General features: G+C 43.0%; 5 non-coding genes and 1 pseudogene across 5 annotated transcripts; 1 reads left to right on the forward strand and 5 right to left on the reverse strand.

Annotated features, from left to right (window-relative positions):
• Positions 1-2,213: 2,213 nt before the first annotated feature.
• On the reverse strand, positions 2,214-2,286 carry trnat-agu (transfer RNA threonine (anticodon AGU)). The gene has a single exon. It is a non-coding gene; the product is annotated as a tRNA-Thr (tRNA).
• Positions 2,287-8,198: 5,912 nt separating this feature from the next.
• On the reverse strand, positions 8,199-8,270 carry trnag-ucc (transfer RNA glycine (anticodon UCC)). The gene has a single exon. It is a non-coding gene; the product is annotated as a tRNA-Gly (tRNA).
• An 87-nt stretch (positions 8,271-8,357) lies between these two features.
• trnav-aac (transfer RNA valine (anticodon AAC)) lies at positions 8,358-8,430 on the forward strand. Its single transcript has one exon. It is a non-coding gene; the product is annotated as a tRNA-Val (tRNA).
• Positions 8,431-11,921: 3,491 nt separating this feature from the next.
• LOC132898325 (U2 spliceosomal RNA) lies at positions 11,922-12,112 on the reverse strand. The gene has a single exon (XR_009656488.1). It is a non-coding gene; the product is annotated as a U2 spliceosomal RNA (small nuclear RNA).
• Positions 12,113-17,121: 5,009 nt separating this feature from the next.
• LOC132898438 (U2 spliceosomal RNA) lies at positions 17,122-17,241 on the reverse strand (annotated as a pseudogene).
• A 179-nt stretch (positions 17,242-17,420) lies between these two features.
• On the reverse strand, positions 17,421-17,534 carry LOC132896335 (U5 spliceosomal RNA). The gene has a single exon (XR_009656002.1). It is a non-coding gene; the product is annotated as a U5 spliceosomal RNA (small nuclear RNA).
• Positions 17,535-17,725: the final 191 nt, after the last annotated feature.

Consider the following 17,725-nt stretch of genomic DNA (forward strand, 5'->3'; position numbering starts at 1 on the left):
CCTCTGCTTCAGTGTTTATTATAATATAATACTTTTATTCATTTTCATCTATTCTAAAAACACCATCAATATGAGAGTTCATCAATAATGATTTAGACAACAAAAAATAAGCTAAAGTGAATTACACCCATCAATTAAAAAAAAAACATTTTCATTGGAATTATCATTGAATGCGCTGTGAGAATGCGTGACATCACACAGCATCATCATACGTTTAATCTCATCTCATTATCTCTAGCCGCTTTATCCTGTTCTACAGGGTCGCAGGCAAGCTGGAGCCTATCCCAGCTGACTACGGGCGAAAGGCGGGGTACACCCTGGACAAGTCACCAGGTCATCACAGGGCTGACACATAGACACAGACAACCATTCACACTCACATTCACACCTACGGTCAATTTAGAGTCACCAGTTAACCTAACCTGCATGTCTTTGGACTGTGGGGGAAACCAGAGCACCCGGAGGAAACCCACGCAGACACAGGGAAAACATGCAAACTCCGCACAGAAAGGCCCTCGCCGGCCACGGGGCTCAAACCCGGACCTTCTTGCTGTGAGGAGACAGCGCTAACCACTACACCACTGTGCCGTCCGTACGTTTACTATAAAATACTTTATATTTTATGAGGATTTGTGTTGTACAAAGTTGTAACTATCTGCTAAACATGATGCCTTAGCAAAGTAGACAGAGGTAAGTCATGGTTCTTTTGTTTATTTTGTCTTTAGTTGAGAAACTTTCTCAGGCAAAATATACTAGTGCAGCAGATGACATAAGTAGCGTTAGCTAACACTGACAGACAGGATGCTAGTCGAAAAATTCACACATCCATTTGCTAAAGTTTAGATTTTTTTGTCTGTAGTTCTGTCATATTTTATCTTCATTTACTAAGTTGTAGCTGTTTTCTGTGTTTTTAGCTTTTAGGTAAATATCAGAAAATTGAGTTAGCTAATTTAATGGATGCCTTAAATGGTCGACCTGAACTGCTGGCGACATGGATTTCTCTTGGCTGCATCGTTCTGAAAGTGCTTGTTTCATGAAAGGTACATCAGAAAATACCTGGTTTTCTGTGTGTGATGTGCTCAAGTACACTGTAAAGTTGGCGAATAAATAAAAAACTGTTTTGAAAAATGCTTTTTTGCATCTGAATCCCGTTCCAAAAATTACTAAAAGCTTGTCCGCCATTATTAGATCGCAGCGACTGACGGGTAGGCGGATTTCACTTGGCTGCATCGTTCTTAACGTGCTAGTGTAATGAAAGTTACGTCAGAAAACCCCCAGTTTTCTGTGTGTGCTGTGCTCAATTACACTGTAAAGTTGGCGAATAAATAAAAAACTGTTTCGAAAAATGCTTTTTTGCATCTGAAACCTGTTCCAAAAATCACGAAAAGCTTGCCCGCCATTATTAGATCGCAGCGATTTACAGCTTGGTGGCGCTGTATGCTTGACGTTATTTGCATCAGGACCTTCTTTTGTTTCCACACAGACTCTATAATATTCTCCTCAGTGGCGTGAATTCTTGATACCGATTCTTTTGAAAAAGACACGAAAGCTCTTCAAATTCATCCTCAATCTTTGTTTTTTTGTTTGAGGATGATTTGGAGCCGATAGCTGAGCAAGCAGACTCAAAAGAGACCCCATCCTCATCTGAGTCACACCAGATAGTGAGATTATAAAGAAGTTCCCTTCTATAACTTTGTGCCACATTGTCAAAATTTGCAACAGACCCCTTGCACTGATCTCACACTTACATTAGCAACCGTTACTGCCATTATCCCGGGGGACAAGCGAACTTTGTTTACATACTGAAGGCAAGCAATATTGAAGATGTCAGATGTCTGCAGTTTGAGGGAAGCTACCACTAGAAAAGCTTTACTACCGGATTGCTTGGATAATCTAAGTCAGAGAGAAGCAAAGGATAGATACAGGCAGAAGTTAGCTTATTTATGGTTATGATGTGTGCAAAATTGCTCAAAATTATTGGCATGATGATGTCCATTTTTGGCCTAGGTTTACCTGCATGGATGTTGGAATGTACCTTCTCACTGCATTTTCTTTGTTTTAATAATTTAAAAAAAAAAAAAAAACATCGTTTACTGAAAGAGAAGGGCAGGGAGGATTAAGAATCCATTAGCTGTGGTTTGTTTACACCCGATACTAAAACTGGTAGCGTCCAGCAAAAGTAAGACTCAGAGACAGTTTCACTAACTCTTTATAGGCTCCAGTGAGAATTGAACTCACAACCCCTGGTTTACTAAACCAGTGCTCTCACCACTGAGCTATGGAGCCTTAACTCTTTCACAGTTGCTGAAGATTGGAGCAACAGCAGAACCTCGAAGCCCCTGCGCTGATCCCCAAAACAGCCCCCAGAAACTGCTGTAAAGTCACTCACAGCTTTAGTTCCTAGCTGCAGTTAGCTTCTGTTTACTATTTGCCTCGCAAAAAATGGACACGCATTTTAAATAATGCAGTGCGTCAGTCGTAGAGTGGGCTGTGGACTGTACATTCTGGCTACTTTCTCATCTGAGTTAACAAAAACACTGGACAGGCCAAGACCTCAAGAGACAAACCGTAAGCACCATGAGTGACCTCGCTGATCTCCAGGCTCTTCATGTGGGGCCATCCTCAGCAGCAGCCAGTGGTTTTCAGGTGATGAGAACTGCAACCCAAAAAAATTCAACCAGTATTTTTGGTTCTTTTTTGATCGGCTGCCCAAATTAATTTTGGCGCGGGATATAGAAATGGGTTCTGTCCAGCCGGCTGTCCGTCTGGTCACATTTTCATTTCCGGGCCATATCTTTAAAACTACTGAAGATATCTTCATGAAACTTTGTATACATATCAAGCAACATGTGAACTGCTGCCTTTTGCTATTTTGGATTTTTGAAAAAAGTATTTTTCAAAATTTTACATAAATATATTTTGACTTAGTTTCTCAGAGCAATGTTCGTTTCCGGAGCATATATCCAAAACTATTCATGATCCAGATTTGAAACTTGGTATGCATGTTAACAAGGTGATGTTATGGGTTCCTAATTGTTTTATTAACCCCGCCGATAGTAGTCGGAGGGGTTATTATTTTCACCTGCGTCAGTCTGTGTGTGTGTGTATCTGTCTGTCTGTCTGTGTGTCTGCAAGATATCTCAAGAACCAATGGATCGATTTGGACCAAATTTTGTACGTGTTGCCAATCACCCAGGAAGGGAACCATTAAATTTTGGAGGTCAAAGGTCAAAGGTCAAGGTCATGGCAGAACTTCGAAATTTTCGCCCAATGTATTTTAATAGGGAAAAGGCGGGGTTTGCACTCGTTAGAGTGTCCCTGTCTAGTTTTTTTTTATTTTTTGACATATCAACGTTTAGGGTGGCACAGTGTTGTAGTGGTTATCACTGTCTCCTCACAGCAAGAAGGTCCTGGGTTTGAGCCCAGCGGCTGCCAGGGGCCTTTCTGTGTGGAGTTTGCATGATCTCCCTGTGTCTGTGTGGGTTTCCTCCGGGTGCTCTAGTTTCCCCCACAGTTCAAAGATGTGGTTAGGTATATAGGAGCCATGGGCTGAGGTGCCCCTCAGCAAGGCACCTTACCCCCAACTGCTCCCTGGGCGCTGTAGCATAGCTGCCACTGCTGTGGGTATGTGTGTGTGTGTGCTCATTGCTCACTTGTGTGTGTTCACTGCTTCAGATGGGTTAAATGCAGAGGAGAAATTTCACTGTGTGATTCAGTCGGTGCTTGAGTGTATGTGAAACAAATAAAGGCTTCTTCTTCTTAAATCTACTTGGCTAGATAACGCATGTTCAGTACTGACACAGATACTAGTAAACAATCCTGTTGCCATAGCAGTGTGATTCTTGCCATCTAAAAAGATCTCTTTTCTCCATGAATAAAAACAAAAGCATGTCACATAAAATTATCAATGATCCGGTTTATTTTACACCCAAATTCTTGACACTTGGTATCTTTAGGGCTGTTAACAACAATTTAGAAGCAATGTGTCCAAGAGCTCCACTAGCCTCGGTAAATCATGTTTGGAGCACTGATCTCTACATAAAAATCTGGAAAGCTCAGAGGCTCATCAGAGTGAAACCATCTGACTGCCATCTTACCACTCACATCGTTGAGCAGAATGGTTATTTAGGCTACTGGAAGCTACACAAAACTGGTCAAGTTATTGATGTAGTTGGTGAGAAAAATTGCAAGAAAAATGCCTGCATGTGCAGCAGTGAACTGTACAAACTGTCAAGTCAAAGGTTGTGGACAGACATTTCACCTGTGAGTATTGATAGTGTGTGATCATTTTTATGTGTGTGTGCAGTGCCATTTGCGTGGACCCACCTACAGCATTTTATGATGGTTTGCAAGAGCAAAATAACAGAAAATCTGTCTTATCGTTTTGTCTTTGTTGAAAATCTGACAGTGATATCTGGGATGAACACTGTGACTGTGTCAGATTTTTGATGGAAATGTCCCAGACTAGATCAAAGCCAAAGTCTAGACATGTTTGATATTGAATGTGAGAACTCAAGCTCAACGGCTCAAACTCAAAAAGAAGAATGAACTGAGTAAATTAGCCTCAGTAGCCTAAATGAAAGAAGGACCATAGCCTTAGGCAGAAATGGCAATGAGGGATGCAAATAAAAAGAGATGTTGTTGTTCTAGTTTGGTCAGCAGTTATTTTCATTTACCTCAGGCTAAGCACAAATGACAATGTCGATCATCTACACACGTCACACCTACTTGCACAAATTGACAAAATGGGCATGATTGTCTGTTTTAACATGATTTTAGTTTAAATTGAGTCCAAGTATATTGATAAGTACTCTTAAATCAGGGTTGGTCATATTTCCCGGTCAATGGCTTATTTCCCGGATGGCGTCCAATATATGATTTCCTGTACAAAGAAAAACTGAAATAATCTCTGTAAAAATAATTATAGTAGTAAAAGAGCTGCTCAAAAAAATGATCAGAGACTGAACTGGAAAAGAAAGAAAAAAAAACAACAACAGTGAAGGGGAGTGCTATAAAGATATGTAAGGAATGTGGGTAAAGTTGAGAAAATAAGAATTGGTAATGAAAGGAAAAAAGTCAGGAGATACTTTTCTTGGGGCAAATTTGATCGGACATGACAGTTTAACACAGAAGTCAAATGATCACACACTATTGATGTGAGTGGTAAGATGGCAGCCAGATGATTTCACTCATCTCAACAGCAGGGAATTGAGGTATTTCACCCACATGACCAAGTCACGTCTCATCTCATCTCATTATCTCTAGCCGCTTTATCCTTCTACAGGGTCGCAGGCAAGCTAGAGCCTATCCCAGCCGACTACGGGCGAAAGGCGGGGTACACCCTGGACAAGTCGCCAGGTCATCACAGGGCTGACACATAGACACAGACAACCATTCACACTCACATTCACACCTATGGTCAATTTAGAGTCACCAGTTAACCTAACCTGCATGTCTTTGGACTGTGGGGGAAACCGGAGCACCCGGAGGAAACCCACGCGGACACGGGGAGAACATGCAAACTCCACACAGAAAGGCCCTCGCCGGCCCCGGGGCTCGAACCCAGGACCTTCTTGCTGTGAGGCGACAGCGCTAACCACTACACCACCGTGCCGCCCACCAAGTCACGTGACGCAGCCATTTTGGACGGCACACTTAAGTCCTTCAGTGCAAGCCGGTATGAGATGGTGGAGACCTTTGCACATTTTAACAAGAAAGTAAGCTGTGATTCGTGTTAAATTGGATCTGTCTTTTATCACAAACACTGTACCCAGCCTTGGTATGGAGCCCTGTTTATTTATTTCTGTGTCCCGTTTCTTTCTAGCCTCTGTTATTGCGTTTTATGTCTGATGTCTGCTACATGCAACCCTAGACAAATTAACACTGCCTTGTTTCACTGCTCAGATGGGTTAACAAACACTGACCCATTTACTTTTTGCTATATATTTTATCAAAATTGCATTAACTGATAAACTAACCTGAAATGAAATGATCACTGCAAAGTCTGGAGTACTCTGTTGGCTCCCAATCCTGTCTCTTCGCAGCTGCAATCCATTTGGCCCTCTTGTCTGGGTCAGTAGGAAACCGGTAGTGATGTGTCGGTCGCGAACGATCCGGTTCAAAGAGCCGGCTCTTTGAAGTGAACGACGGGAGCCGGCTCTTCGGTGGGAGCCGAGTTGGGGAGCCGAATTAGTTTTTTGTCCTTAGGTGCCTCAGAGAGAGAGAGACTTTCACAAAAGTTGCTGTCCGATTGCGTCTTTGTGTTGTCTATTACCATTCAAAGGAAAAAAAGTAGCATGGTGTACGCCTACTTTTTTTGGTTGGGGGGGGGTTGATGTCATTCACAGCTGCGAAAATACGAAAATTGGTGTAATGCTTAAAGCTGTGGAGCACAGGGGAGAGGAGTCTGTGAGGCACTTGAGGAGGGGAAAATCAGCTGTGTAGTTTATACTGGTAATATAACACAGTTTTGCATTATGTTTGTGAGAAAATAATTTATTAATTGGTAAGTAAGTTTTATTTCTATAGCTAGAACATTGTTACACTGCTATACTTTACAAAGCTTTACAATGGCTACAAAAACTAAAAAAAAATGGAAAACATCCTATTGATAAAATATAAATAATAATGTAATTAATTAACTAGTTAATTGCAGCAATTAAATCAAAAATAAAATCTCAGGAGCCGTTTGGGAGCCGAAAGAGCCGGCTCCTTATAGTAAGAAGAGCCAAAAGAGCCGTGCCAACTACGGAAGTGTTTGCTTTTCACCAGCCAAGGTATGGACACATTTGCTGAACAAATCTTACACAGTGACTCTCCAGTTCTCTGTTTGTGGACAAATATACACCTGTCGCTTGTTGCCAACGAAAGGAAAACACGCAGGAGCCCGTGTTGTTCACCGCTTCATGGGTCGAACGTACACAGGGGCAAACTGATGTCGTTCAACCCTGCAAACAACTACTTACGTCGCTCGTGGAAAGCGGAAGGAACAGTCCTCAGTCATCTCAGTCGTCCAAACAAGGCATTTGATTTCTTCCCGTGATGTTGTTGCAGCGCTTTTCAGTGCTGATCCTCGTCACACTCGACCACCAGCTCATCTCTACGACGCCAAGGCCGTGCCCCTATCCTCGTGACAGTCGCTTAAGCGTGATCTGTGTTCTTCTTGAGGCCCAGGCAAGAGCTAACACATGCGTGGTTTCTGTGCTGTAGCGGCTACCACGTTCGCTTAACACGAGAACGGTCCCCGATTCGAAACCGGGCGGAATCGGTGCTCGTTTTCTTGAACTTGGCGGCGAACAAATGTCGAGCTGCGATCTCTGCTCTGTCCGTGCCTTTTGAAACAGCCCCGAACCGAGACGCTGAAAAAGCTTTGCGTGTTTTCTGCTGTGCAGTGGTTTCCTCTTTCACCTGACAAGCGAATAGACGCTCCTGAGAAACCTGGCAGAGCCACACTTTGCCTTTTGAGCTCTGCTTTCGTTAACGTCCAGTTATCGCCTTGCTAAAATCAGGTACTCTCGAAACAGCCAGAAAGACAGACCCTTAACGTGACCGGATTGCTTTCTGTGGATTAGTGGTTGTCATGTTCTCCTACGTGCAGACGACCATCGGGACAAAACCTCGTTTGAACGGTTTCCCTGCCTCTCTGGTTTTCCGTCAAGGTCCGTGACGGCTGCTTTAAAAACAAAATCAGGCATTATCTACCTGTCTGTTGACTGTGGAAGCACGGACATTGCAATTCATCACGGGGAGGTGGTGTTCTCAAATACCACTTGGTTGCTCGTTTACGGAGTGAGGCCAGGTCAACAGGGCTGCACACGGCATCAGAACGCTGCAAATTGGCATTGACTTGGAATGCTTCATCCTGTCTCAACGAGTATTTGCCGGCCAACATTCAGACACGTTTGCTTATTAAGTCTCAAACCGTGACTGTGCAGTTCTCCGTTTGTGGAAAACAGGCAAAGAAGCTTGCCGCCAATGAAAGACAAACACGCAGGTGCCCGTGTCCTTCAAACACGCCCAGGTTTGCGCAAACCGACGCTGTTCGACTACATGCAACGCGAGCGGAAAGCAGAAGGATCAGCCCTCGGTCACCTCCTCGGCAAGGCAGTGACAAGCAACTGATCCGTTCCTGCTGTTTCCTCCCAAGCGCCTCGCCAAGCTCTCTGCCTTTCATCAGAGCAACGAAGCGTTAAAGGGTGTGCGTTGGCCGGGAATCGAACCCGGGTCAAATGCTTGGAAGGCAGCTATGCTAGCCACTATAACACCAACGCTGCAGGCCTACCCTGGGGACCCATGCCTAAGTGCCATTGCTTCTGTATTTGAGGCCCAGGCAACAGCTGATCGGTCCTAGAGCTGAGGTTTCTGTAGTGTAGTGGTTATCACGTTCGTCTAACGCACGAAAGGTCCCCGGTTCGAAACCGGGCAGAAACAGCGTTGGGTTGGTTTATTTATTTATTTATTTTTTGAACTCGGCAGTGAGTGACTGCTGAGCTGTGATCTCTGCTCTGTCCGTGCCAACTACGGAAGCAAGTATTTGCTTTTGACCAGCCAAGGTATGGACACATTTGCTGAACAAATCTTAAACAGTGACTCTACAGTTCTCTGTTTGTGGACAAATATACACCCTTCGCTTGTTGCCAACGAAAGGAAAACACGCAGGAGCCCGTGCTCTTTCTTCACCGCTTCATGGGTCGAACGTACGCAGGGGCAAACTGATGTCATTCAAGCCTGCAAACAAGTACTTACGTTGCTAGTGGAAAGACCAGTCCTCAGTCCCCTCCTTAGCCCTTCCAAACGAGGCATTTGATTTCTTCCCATGATGTTGTTGCAGCGCTTTTCGATGCTGAACCTTGTCATGCTCGACCACCAGCTCATCTCTACGATGCCAAGGCCGTGCCCCTATTCTCGTGACAATTGTTTAAGTGTGACCCGCGTTCTTCTTGAGGCCCAGGCAAGAGCTAACACACGCGTGGTTTCCGTATTGTATTGGTTACCACGTTCGCTTAACACGAGAGCGGTGCGCGATCCGAAACCGGGCGGAAACGGTGCTGGTTTTCTTGAACTTGGCAGCGAACAAATGTCGAGCTGCCATCTCTGCTCCGTCCGCGCCTTTTGGAACAATCCCAAACCGAGACGCTGAAAAAGCTTCGCCTGTTTTCTGCTGTGCAGTCTTTTCCCCTTGCACCTAACAAGCGAATAGACGCTCCTGAGAAAGCTGGCAGAGCCATGCTTTGCCTTTTGAGCTCTGCTTTCGTTCACGTCCAGTTCCCACCTTGCTAAGATCAGGTACTCTCGAAACAGCCAGAAAGACAGACCCTTAACGTGACCGGATTGCTTTCGGTGGATTAGTGGTTGTCAGGTTCTCCTACGTGCAGACGACCATCGGGACAAAACCTCGTTTGAACGGTTTCCCTGCCTCTCTGGTTTTCCGTCAAGGTCCGTGACGGCTGCTTTAAAAACAAAATCGGGCATTATCTACCTGTCTGTTGACTGTGGAAGCACGGACATTGCAATTCGTCACGGGGAGGTGGTGTTCTCAAATACCACTTGGTTGCTCATTTACGGAGTGAGGCCAGGTCAACAGGGCTGCACACGGCATCAGAACGCTGCAAATTGGCATTGACTCTGGAATGCTTCATCCTCTCTCAACGAGTATTTGCCGGCCAACATTCAGACACGTTTGCTTATTAACTCTCAAACCGTGACTGTGCAGTTCTCCGTTTGTGGAAAACAGGCAAAGTAGTTTGCCGCCAACGAAAGGAAAACACGCAGGAGCCCGTGCTCTTTCTTCACCGCTTCATGGGTCGAACGTACGCAGGGGCAAACTGATGTCATTCAAACCTGCAAACAAGTACTTACATTGCTAGTGGAAAGACCAGTCCTCAGTCCCCTCGTTGGCCCCTCCAAACAAGGCATTATGTACATGTCTGTTGACTGTGGAAGAATGGACATTGCAATTCGTCATGGGGAGGTGGTGTTCTCAAATACCACTTGGTTGCTCGTTTACAGAGTGAGGTCAGGTCAACCGGGCTGCACATGGCATCAGAACGCTGCAAATTTGCATCGACTCTAAATGTCACTTGAACAGCCTTGAAGGACACACCCCTTAGTAGGCATGCTTTGGTTTTAGTTTTGTTGCAGAATAAATCAAAAAAATCATTAAAAACGTGCTCCAATTTGCAAAACAGATGAAGCCTGAAATGCCCACTAACTTTTAAGCATTTTGCATATGATGTCACTTCTTTGAACAAACAGTAACTTACCAGGAACGCATTCTTGTAATGGTGGACTCAAAGAGCCAAATTTTACCAAATAAACAGAACATGTTCCTGGTCTCGTATTAAAATACATTTTAGACAGTAAACTATTAAACATGTCTAGTTTTATCAGGTATAATTCCCAGGGGTAATATAATTTTCAGAAGACTGGCACTTTAACGGAAACAAAGGGTTTGGGACGTGACAGCTTGCTTGACCAAAAGGAGCATATAGTTGAGACAGTCTGTGCATTCAGAAGCCACAAACAAAGGCTTCAAAGGTTCCACTGAGATTTGAACTCAGATCACTAGAGTCAAAGTCCAGGGTGCTAACCATTACACCATGACATAGCCAAAGGGTTGTTTTCACTGTCAAACCTTTGAATGATATAATGAAATTCCAGCAGCACATGAACACATGATTGAAGGTTTTACCTGAAATCGTCAACCTGTTGGAAAAAAAATTCTCGGAACCCTGACTGCTGGCTACATGGTTAATCATTCTTTGTTGTTTGTATTAATTTCTAGTTTTGTAATTTGTCAATGTCAACATTCAGTTGACATTGTAACCACATGATAATCCAAGTCAAACGTCACATGTCGTTCCACGAACTAAAACTTAATATTTTTACATCTAAAAACATAAAATACCTACATAAAATACATTGTAACATGTGGCAGATATTCACAACAAACTGAAAAAAAAAATACAAATTTTTCTGAAAAGGCATGCTAGCTGAAGCTTCCATTTTCACTCACATGCAGGCAAAACTCGCGACAAGCATTCACTAAACGCAAACCATGAGCATAAAACCCATGGCCCGTTCATAACCCGCGATAGCAAATATTAGAAGTGGGATTCAAGTCCACACCTCCAGAAAAGACTGCAACCTAAACACAGCACCTTACACCACTCAAAATCTAGGTTATACTTAACCAGGTTAGTGACACTGTATTGGAGGTGCAGAAAGCTGGTATAGGGTAAGGTGGCCTGGGCCAATCTCTTACACCTTTACAGCTTTATTAGCCATTGCACACAGGCAGAGAAATGTCTGACCAACGAGCGTTTTTGATGGAAAGAAAGAAAGAAAGAGTTGGGGTGTTGTGTGATCTGTAGCCTCGGTCACAACCGGCCGTACGTGCTCCTACGGCCGGTCTACGTGCAAAAAACGCAAGAAACGCACGGAGGGCACGCATGTGATGTGCTGATTTTCGAGCCGTAGACTGGCCACAGACCGGCCGCAGAGGTTCTTTGTCATGTCAAACAAACTCTACGGGCGCTTACGTTTTTTCAGGTTGCAAGACAAACTTACGGCCAACGCATGTCTTTCTCCATGAACAACAACAAAAAAAAACGCAGCGATTTGGGAAATGCCAAAAAATCGTATGGCCGGTTGGGACCTAGGGGAGAGAATTACTGCAGACTAACGGTCCAGTAGCTTGTTGAACATGGAGAAAATCAGGAAATGGGGAAAAGGTCAACCCAGCAAAGAAATAACTTATTTCTTTACTTATTTTTTTAACAAGACAATTTCTAGATGTACTACAATGTCATGTGAACAGATAGAATAGAAAAAGCTCTATTCCCACTCATTACTTTAGAAAACTCATTTATTATTTTTATTTAAAGAATATATCAAATAAGAAAGCTGTTTCTTTGTGTTTAGGACAAGGCACTATTCCTGGAAATACTATAAAACTAGGTTGATGAGTGGAGCAGAAGAAGCAAACCCCAACTCCAGCTCCTTGGTCAAAAAGTCTATTTAATATAACATTTCCAGTTAAATAACATGTCAGATATTAAAGTGATAAAAACAAACACTATGCTTCATCTAAAACAAACAACAAAGAAACAACAACTTACTACTGTCAATGGCTTTAAATATACCACTTCCAAATATTAAAATCCAGAAAGGTAAACACAGATAGACTCCACCCCCAACAGCTGGATCCTTTTGAACAGAGACATCGCTTTGGGCTTTGGGTGTGTGTGTGGTTTCCATGCAAAAAGTTCAATATTTCTAACATTTGACCACCAAAAATGTGCAGCTCTACCAGAGCAAAGCCTGCAAAAATAAGCTGAACTCATTAACATTCCTCTCCCCGGAAATCTGTAATATATAGATTGAGGCACTGCCTAAAAGCCCATCTGTTTCTGGGTTGTAGAATTTTCTTATATCATAGCCAGCCTCTCTTGTTTTATTTCTTTACCGTTATAGTTACTATACTGTTTCCTTATGTTGTACAAAACATACAAAGAAAGAGAAGAGCTCTGGCCTGATGAGTAGAGTCAGGGCACTGATTTTATTTACAAATTCGATTTCACCATTGCTGAGACAAGAATACAAAAAAAATAACATATTGGAAAAATAATATCATATTGAAAACTAGGGGCGGCATGGTGGTGTAGCGGTTAGCGCTGTTGCCTCACAGCAAGAAGGTCCAGGTTCGAGCCCCATGGGCGGCGAGGGCCTTTCTGTGTGGAGTTTGCATGTTCTCCCCGTGTCCGCGTGGGTTTCCTCCGGGTGCTCTGGTTTCCCCCACAGTCCAAAGACATGCAGGTTAGGTTAACTGGTGACTCTAAATTGACTGTAGGTGTGAATGGTTGTCTGTGTCTATGTGTCAGCCCTGTGATGACCTGGCGACTTGTCCAGGGTGTACCCCGCCTTTCACCCGTAGTCAGCTGGGATAGGCTCCAGCTTGCCTGCGACCCTGTAGAACAGAATAAAGCGGCTAGAGATAATGAGATGAGAGATGAGATGAGATATTGAAAACTAAATATAATACAATGAATCCGCTGCCTGGTACAAAACCCCGGGATAAAACCCCAGTGGGATTAGAACCTCCCAGGAACAGACTCCTCGTCCGAATGCAGCGCATGGTGCTCCGGGGATTCGAGTTTTGACTTTGAAAAGATGATCGAGGTTTTGTTAAAAAAAAAGTGCAATTGAGGAAATATTTAAAACACTCAGCATTGGCATTATCAGCATACTAATATTAAGAAATTGTGTTATGAAACTAGAAAGACCATTAAAGAGTTTTCTAGAGTTATAGTTTGTTTGTAAAAGATGAAAATATTGTTTTCGAAGTGTGCACGTTTTGCACGAACCAGTGGAAACTCAGGCATGGTTCCAGAGAGCAATGAGCAGGCCAGGAAGGGCAGTTTGGGGGGGCTGTTTGTCGTAGTTAGTTGGACAAACCCTCAGACACAGCAGGGGAATTAGCACAAGTGGTAGAGTGCTTGCTTAGCATGTAAGCAGTAGTGAGCTTGAGGCCCACATTCTCCAAAACAGTAACTGCCATCTTGCTTGCTTTTAACAGAGAAAAACTTTCTTGTCATCTTGCAAACCATCTGAATCATCTGCACTTTCAGCCAAGTCAAGATCAAATTTCTTTTGCCACATTCAAAGCAGCACATCTGTGAAAACAGTCAGTATTTGGATTAAACCCACAACCTTGGCACTGTTTGCAACAATGACCAAAATCAACTAGCTGCATACTACTTTTCTGCTGATATGCTCCTCTGATGAGCTCCGAATGTTAGCTAACACAGATTCCTTTCAGTTTGCTTGTCTTTATTTCCTGAATTGCTGACTGACCTCAGTATCTCCAACTCACATTTTTCAACAGGGTTGTCATATTCCCACCATCCACTATGAAATTCTAACTCTTGCTTGTGTGCAAAGTCAGCTTAGACAGCTTTTACAAAGTGAAAATATGATGCTTACCTGCTTGTATTAGCAAGAAGGTCCGGGTTCGAGCCCCGTGGCCGGCGAGGGCCTTTCTGTGTGGAGTTTGCATGTTCTCCCCGTGTCTGCGTGGGTTTCCTCTGGGTGCTCCACAGTCCAAAGACATGCAGGTTAGGTTAACTGGCGACTCTAAATTGACCGTAGGTGTGAATGTGAGTGTGAATGGTTGTCTGTGTCTATGTGTCAGCCCTGTGATGACCTGGCGACTTGTCCAGGGTGTACCCCGCCTTTCGCCCGTAGTCAGCTGGGATAGGCTCCAGCTTGCCTGCGACCCTGTAGAAGGATAAAGCGGCTAGAGATAATGAGATGAGACCTGCTTGTATTCTTAAACCTGCTGATGAAAAGCTTGCATCTGTCCTGAAAAGGCACTTTTCACCACCTTCTACCCAACTGCTGTCAATGAACAATGAAGCAACAAATGCTTCCTGAGGCATGCCCCAAAAGTGTGAGAAGCATGCCAGGGACTCCATGTCAGGAGATTGGGTTGTTTTAGTGGCAAAACCCTTGAAGCTCACCAACTGATATTCAAGCAAATGGGAGTCAGAATACACTCCCCCAGAATAATATCCACTTCTGGGCAATCGCTCACTTGAAAATAAACAAACAACCAATGGAAACTCAGGCATGGTTCCAGAGAGCAACGAGCAGGTCAGGAAGGGCAGTTTGGGAAACTCCCGGTATTTAGTTGGACAAACCCTAACTCACTGCTGGGGATTTAGCTCAAGTGGTAGAGCACTTGCTTCGCATGTAAGAGGTAGTGGGATTGATACCCACTTTCTCCAAAGCAGCAACTGTCACCTTGCTTGCATTTTAGAGAGAAAAAACTTTCTTGTCATCTTGCAAACCATCTGAATCATCTGCACTTTCAGCCAAGCCAAGATCAAATTTCTTTCTCCAAATTCAAAGCAGCACATCTGTGAAAACAGCCACTATTTGGATTAAACCCACAACCGTGGCATTGTTTGCAACAATGACCAAATCAACTCATTGCACACTATTTTTCTGCTGATATGCTCCTCTGATGAGCTGTGAAGGTTAGCTATCACAGATTCCTTTCAGTTTGCTTGTCTTTATTTCTTGAATTGCTGACTGACCTCAGTATCTCCAACTCACATTTTTCAGCCAGCTTGATATTATTCGGGCATTACGAGCCCAATTGTAGTAAAGGAAATTGGGAGGTGCCTGACCCCCACTGTCTTTTGACATCTGTAAGGTCTTCATCCTTCTCCGAGGTTTCTTTCCATGCCATATAAATTTTGACAGAGATCCTTCAACATCTAAAATGACTTTCCTATTCATCTTAAGTGGCAACATTTGCATAGGGTATAATATCCTGGGAAATATATTCATTGTAATCAAACTTATTCTACCCATCCAAGACATCGGAAGATCAAACCACTTGTTAAGGTTATCTTTAACAGATGTTACAATTGCTTTCAATTTTCATTTATACAGCTCTTTAATGTCTGCTGAAACTCTGATGCCCAGATATGTAAAACCTGAGGTTGACCACCTGAAAAGGAAACTGACAGGAGTTACCCAGTCCCCCAAGTCACCCAACGGTAAGGCCTCCAACTTGTTATAGCTAATTTTATACCCTGAAATCAGGTCAAATTGATTTATGATTTATTTTAAAGTCGGGATGAAATTCTCAGGGTTATTAATGAACAGTAATATGTTGTCAGCATAAAGCAAGATTCTGTATTCAACCTCTCCTAACTTGCACAGTTTTGGGTTGCCACAATCGCTCAGATCGTGAGAAACATCTGTACTTCTACCGATTACCTAAAATAATTGAAAATCAGGGGGAGGAAACCAGAAAACTGTCAGAGGAGTGTCGTCGTCTCTGGCTTGCCAAACTAAACCAAGATCTGAGCGACAAAAATCCACACAACATAAGAGCGTGTTCAGTTCACTTTGTATCAGGTATGAGGTTTTTTTTTAAGTTTTGATCAATGCCTGAAAATTAAACATGACACCATATTTCTACTGTCTAGCTGTGATGGTGCTTCTGTATGTTCTCTTGAGAGGAAGCTAAAGTTAAAAATCACAATCAGCCATCTGCTGTCAGCTGAGGTAGGCCCACAGGGGATGTGATTAATGACCTACAGTATATCACTGTACATGTAATGTACACAGTACACACCTTTGCTTTCACCAGATATGTGTCACCAAATTTCCATGCTTTTCATTCCCTGACCCAGCCACAGCACATCTGGTAATAAGCTTCTAGTCCCTTGAAACACTTCAGATCCTCAGCAGTGTGGGGACTTAGCAAAAAAAAAAAAAAGTAGTTGATGATGTGTGGGTATGTCACAGCCAGCAGCAATGCGCTGTCTTCACTCAGCTCCTCTCCCATTTCATATGGTTCCAGACTATTGATTAACTGCAATTTCGCCATATAGCAGGCTCTTGCACTGGGCTCTAGGCTTTCTACATACTTTCTAGCAGCTTCTGTCTTCTTATTGCAAAGTTTTTTAATCAATACTATTACAAAATCAAGATTTTTTTCTTTTCTGCATGAAATGCAAGCATTATTTGCTTATGGAAATCAATATCTCTAATATTGCACGCATGCAGAACTTTCATGTTTTGGTGGCATCAGTGAGAACACTGTATTGGAGGTCCAGAAAGCTGGTATAGGGTAAGGTGGCCTGGGCCCATCTCTTGCACCTTTGCAGCTTTGTTAGCCATTACAAACAGGCAGAGAAATGTCTGGCCAACAAGCGTTCTTGATAGATAGATAGATAGATAAATAAATAAATAAAAAAGAAGGAGTAGGGGGTGTTGTGTGATCTGTTTAATGAAAAAGCAGGGAAAAGAATTACTGCAGACTAACAGTCCAGTTGCTTGTTGAGCATGGAGAAAAGTTAAACCAAGCAAAGAAAGAATTTTTTTAAGATAACTATTTCTAGAGCTACTCCAACACCATGAAGATGCATAGAATAGTAAAAGCCAGCCCTAACACTAATTTTTCACTGTAAAATATCTAGCTACTCTTCTTATAAGGAAAACATACCAAACATTGAAATCATCTACTAAAAAAAAAAAAAGGATCTTTCTTGAACAAAAACTCCATTCTTGGAAACACTTCAATACTATAGAACAAACCCCTATTTAAGCTCTGTTATAAAAATCTGCTTAATATAACATTCTTATTTACAGAACATACCAGATATTAAACTAATAAAAACAGATACCACACTTGATCTTAGCCAAAAAGCAATAGCTTGCTGTAGTTAATAGCTTTAAATAAACCACTTCCAAATATTAAACTCCAGAAAGGCGAACACAGCTAGACTCCGCCCCCAACAGCTGGATCCTTTTGAAGAGAGATGTCACCGTGTGTGTGTGTGTGTGTGTGGTTTCCATGCAAAAGGTTCGATATTTCTAACATTTGACCATGAAACATGTCCAGCTCTACCAGAGCAAAGCCTGCAAAAATAAGCTGAGCTCATTAACATCCCTCTCCCCGGAAATGTTTAGTAAAAGGTGAAAGATTTGCGGTCAGTGAAGAGAAACCTGAGCTGCACTGAACACTGGATCAGGTTAGTGACACTGGATTGGAAGCTGGGAGACTCTCAGCCAAGGGTGTAGGTTTGGTATTAACACTGGTGGGGACAGAAACCCAATGCCAACCCCCAGTGGCGCCAACTTCCGGTCAACATTAGAGTCACAATATTTTGCTCTGTTGTGTTCCACCAAAAGAGATCCATCATCT

The sequence above is a fragment of the Neoarius graeffei genome, chromosome 1, assembly GCF_027579695.1.
Source record: "Neoarius graeffei isolate fNeoGra1 chromosome 1, fNeoGra1.pri, whole genome shotgun sequence".
NCBI classification, from domain to species: Eukaryota; Metazoa; Chordata; class Actinopteri; order Siluriformes; family Ariidae; genus Neoarius; species Neoarius graeffei.